Below are 4,175 nucleotides of genomic sequence, written 5' to 3' on the forward strand. Positions count from 1 at the left end.
CCCGGCGGGGTGAGGGGTGCGCTCCGACTGCGCGTGGAAGGCGGGGCTCGGCGTCTGGGGCCGGACCCATCACCCCAACAAATGGTCAAGGCCAAGGCGAGGGTCTTGGGGCAGTGGGAAGCGCCCAGAGGTGAGGGCTCTGGGTTTGCAAAAAGGGAAGGGGAGCGGGGCCAGAGGGAAGTTGCGGGACTGCAGCGGGTTTAGCCAAAAGGATAGAATGTTCCCAAGTGAGGCTCTTCCGGGGGAGTTCCCGGGCGCCCCCTTCCTCCCCTCTGCCCCCACGTCCCCTCTGCCTTCTCATGCCCTCTCCCACGGGAATCATAGCGTAGAAAGTGGCTTCCTGACGCCAAAATAGTTTAAGAAACCATGCAACTCACGGCGCCCACTCTAGACAAGATTTACGGCATGCTGGGCCGCCTCTGTGATGGGAAATTGTTGGGAAATCCTTTCTGTCCTGCTCCCCCGTCTGTGCCCGGAACAGGCCTCTCAGATCTTTGGAGGGTGTCTCCTCCAGCCCAGTCAAGGCGCCAGAGTCTGGGAGGAATGAGGGCGACTGGGGAGGTGGAGGCTGTGGTGGGGGGCTTCTCTGAGAGAAGGCTGGGGAGTTGGGGGGGGGATCAGGCTGGTCTTGAACAGGGCAGGGAGGTGTCAGAAGCTGGGAGAGACTCTGGGGTCAGATCACAGGAGGAGAACTAGGAATGCACCCAGAAATGGCCAAGTCTTTGTAACTGGGGAGAAATGGGGTGCTGGGCTGAAAGGGGGCTCTGTTTTGAGTCCCTCCCCATATGCTGGAGGGGAGGGACTCTTCAGGTACAGAGAGGGAGAGGATGGAGTCTCAGGGTCTGGCATTCAATCAAGGGACAGAGACCGGAGGGTAGGCTGGGGGTGAGGGAGGTCGTGCAAGTTCCCAGGGAAGGAGCCTCCATGGGCAACACCAGCGGCTGGAGACGCAGGGAGGGGTGCTGCTCCCCTCAAGTCTTTCCAGGAGGGCGTTTCTGGGTTCCTGCCCAGCCTGGGCCTCTCCAGAGCCCACAACCTGCATGTGTAAGAGGAAAGAGAGGCCAGAAGTGGAGGCCGGAGAGGGCATCACAGCCCAGCTGAGCAGGTGTTGGTGAAGGTGGGTGTGGGGGTCCTGGGGACCCCGGTGGTGCAGGACGCTGGGGGCTCTGAGCTAGTTCAGTGCTGGGCTTCTAGACTAGACAACAGGAGGGGCAGCTTCGTCAAAGCTCAGGCCTGAGGAAGGAGTGAGGGAGGCAGGGAGAGAGGGAGCAGTGGCAAAGGCCCCCTGGACTGAGCCTCGCTTGTGACTGCAGATCTGTCTCCTGAAAAGGGGCCAGAGGGGCTGGGGGAGGAGCCTGGGTCCCCGGGGCCGAGTGTCAGGTCTGGGCTGGAGTTTGGGGAGCTCCCTGAGTCTCAGGCTCTGAGCCCTGGATCAGGGCGCCTGCAGAGGGCTGTTGTCCAAAGTCAGAACTGCCCACTCTCCTTCCACTTAACCTCTTACTTCACTACCGCGTCCTGAAATGGGCAGGGGGGGCGGGTCACACTCCAGCCGGTTTTCACGGCCACTGCACCGAGTTGTGTAACAACTAGCAGGAAATAGGAACTGGGCCCAAGCCAGCCTGGAACCCTGGCAGCCGAGGCCGCCAATGGGTACCAGAGCGCTAGTGTACACGTGTGTGCGCGCGCGCGTGCACCGGGCAAGATGGGTGTTTGGGCCAAGTGTGTGCATACTATGCGAGGGGGTTTTTTCGAGTTGGAATCTGCAGGCTACAACAGAACAGAGGTGGGCATTTTTGTAGACACCTGGGAGGGAGCCGGATCCTTTTGGGGAGACTCCTGCCCCTTGGGGATCCCTTGGCGCCTGTCCCTTTGCCCTGGTAGCTGCTGATTTCTCTGGAGCTCAGGTTTGGGACTGTAGGGTGGAAACCGGGGAAGTTCCGCCTACAGCAGCGCTGGAGAGCGAGGCCCGGCCGGTGGCGGCTCTCAGCACCATGGCCAGGGCCCGGCGCCGCCTCCGGGGCTGTGGTCTCCGCACCCAGCGCTCAGCCAGACCCAGGGCCTGCTTTCCGGGGACCTCAGGGCCTGTAGGTCGAGGCTAGGGCGCTGGTGGGGGACGAATGGCATAGAACGAATCGCAGAGGGAAGGGTGATCAGAACCGGGCCTGGAGTCAGCCTGCCAGGCAGCCTGCCGCCCCCAGCGGGCGGTGCCCAGCCCACACCATGTGGCTCTGGCTCGCATCACCTGGCCCATTTCCTGTCTCGGCTGCGCGTGGAGGCCGGCCACCAGCCCACAGAGCAACCTCCTCCCACAGCCTACACCCTCGAGCCCGGGTCTCCCCGTGGCCCCCCTCCGTGGACATGGAGGGCTCGCTGATTCCAGCTCAGCCCCACCACAGCAGGGCACGGGAGCCTCCCTGGCCAGCCTCGCCTGCTCTCCACCCAGGGACTCCGTTTCCCAAAGAGGGTGGCAGAGCTGCGGCCCCAGGACGGTGGCTTCCGGCATCGGAACTGGATCCAAATCAGGCTTCTCATTCTTTCTCCCAGAGCCCCCACCGCCCGCCCTCAGCTCGCCAGCCAGGCCTCCAGCGCCTGCAGCCGCCGAGTTACCCGAGCCTCGCTGCGGAGCCATTTTGTGCAGAATCCTGCTTAAATCGCACTCCCGGGGCCTCCTTCTTGCTCTCGCCTCCCCTCCGTCCCCTCCCCCTCCCTCTCTCCCAGGTGAAGGCGCTTCTCAGCCCTTTCCCACCTCCGCATCCCCACCCTTCCTGCCGGGCGGCCCTAATGGGCCCGGGACTCTGGAGGCCACGCACACAGCACATACAGGCCAAGAAGGGGAGTCAGCGGGTCGAGGAGCTGCGGGAGGAGGGGGAGCAAGGGGCGCCTCCCAATTATGTTAATCCTTTGGAATTAACTGTCTCGGGCCCAAATTCGGGCGGTTCCTTCCCCGGGGCCTCTCCCGCGTTCCCCAGCGGCCGCTTTGTCTGGCTCCCTTCCCTCCTGGAAGGGGGATATATGTGTGTATGCAAGGGGGTTTGGAGGGAGAGGTGCTAAAGCCCGGCCTGGCCTGGCACGAGCTGGCTGGGGAGGAAGTGGGTTTAGGATCAGGATGGAAATACAACAAAGCGGAGGCCAGCAGGGTTCGGGGAGCAGCAGGCACCTGGCAACATCGGCAACTTGGCCAAATGGAGATGTGTCGTTCTTAGGGGAGAAAGGGATATTTGGGAAAAAATCACGAAACCCTTTCCGAGCCATCCCCTTCCTTCCCCCCCTCTTCTTTGGCCAGGGGGTGGCCTGGCTCAGCAGCTCAGCGCCCCAGGCCCTACGGAAATGGACCCTCATTCTTCCCCCCCTCTTCTTTGGCCAGGGGGTGGCCTAGCTCAGCGCCCCAGGCCCTACGGAAATGGACCCTCATGGGTACTTCCGCCCAACCTCTTGGTGAGTCTGGGCACAGAAACCCCGTGCACTGACCACTGAAAGCCGGGAATCCACCGCCTGCTTGTGCCGAATCTCCCCCCAGCTCTCAGAGGACCCAGGAGGAAGGGGGTGATGGCTGGGGTGAGCAAGAAGGGGCGCCCGTGGGCCACTGGCCTCCTGGAGGCTTTCATGAGGCCTCCAGGTCTGCGGGCAGGCTCAGGTGGGGTGATTCTGGGGGACCCTGTGGAGCCTCTTTCATGTGAGGTCAGGTGTGTGTGGAGCGCCCTAGAAGGAGGCCAGAGGCTTGGCTTTGTGCGCTCTTGTGTGGCTGGAACGCGAATGTAACCAGTTGGGGCCTAGGGCATCTCCGAAGGTGCAGACGCAATCGGTTGTACTTTCCTCGATGCGCTCCGAGGGGGAGGACCCAGCAGTCTGGACCGAGCGAGAGCCAGGGCCTGGCCCCAGTGGAGCGCGGCTCGGGAACCGCCGCCGCGCGCCAGGGACTGTGGGTGGGACCGTGCAACCAGGACACTTCGGCGCTCCCTCCGCTCCGAGTCTCCGCGCGTGGGCTGGGTCTACAGCAAGGTGCTGGGCGTGGGGAGAGGAAGAGGGAAGTTGAAGGTGAAACGGCTCCTATTCTCGGCTCTCGGCCTCCCCAGTGCGCACTGGCCGCCCTGGAGAGCCCTTCACCACGCCCCAGCAGGCGCGTCCCCCAACCTGGTCGCTGGAGCTCCCTCACTCCGAGGGTCCGCGGGGGCGGC

At 63.5% G+C, this 4,175-nt stretch overlaps 2 long non-coding RNA genes across 2 annotated transcripts in view; one reads left to right on the top strand and one right to left on the bottom strand.

Moving 5' to 3' along the window:
- Positions 1 to 4,175, bottom strand: part of LOC106724821 — a 21,117-nt gene that overhangs the window by 9,498 nt on the left and 7,444 nt on the right. The window lies entirely within an intron of this gene.
- The window catches only part of LOC106724822, a 19,469-nt gene that overhangs the window by 9,496 nt on the left and 5,798 nt on the right, over positions 1 to 4,175 (top strand). Inside the window, exon 3 of the long non-coding RNA XR_001360653.1 lies at positions 2,596 to 2,602. This is a non-coding gene — a long non-coding RNA (uncharacterized LOC106724822). The remainder of the gene's footprint in view (positions 1 to 2,595; positions 2,603 to 4,175) is intronic.

This window comes from Myotis brandtii, unplaced genomic scaffold (genome assembly GCF_000412655.1).
Source record: "Myotis brandtii unplaced genomic scaffold, ASM41265v1 scaffold988, whole genome shotgun sequence".
Classification (NCBI taxonomy): domain Eukaryota; kingdom Metazoa; phylum Chordata; class Mammalia; order Chiroptera; family Vespertilionidae; genus Myotis; species Myotis brandtii.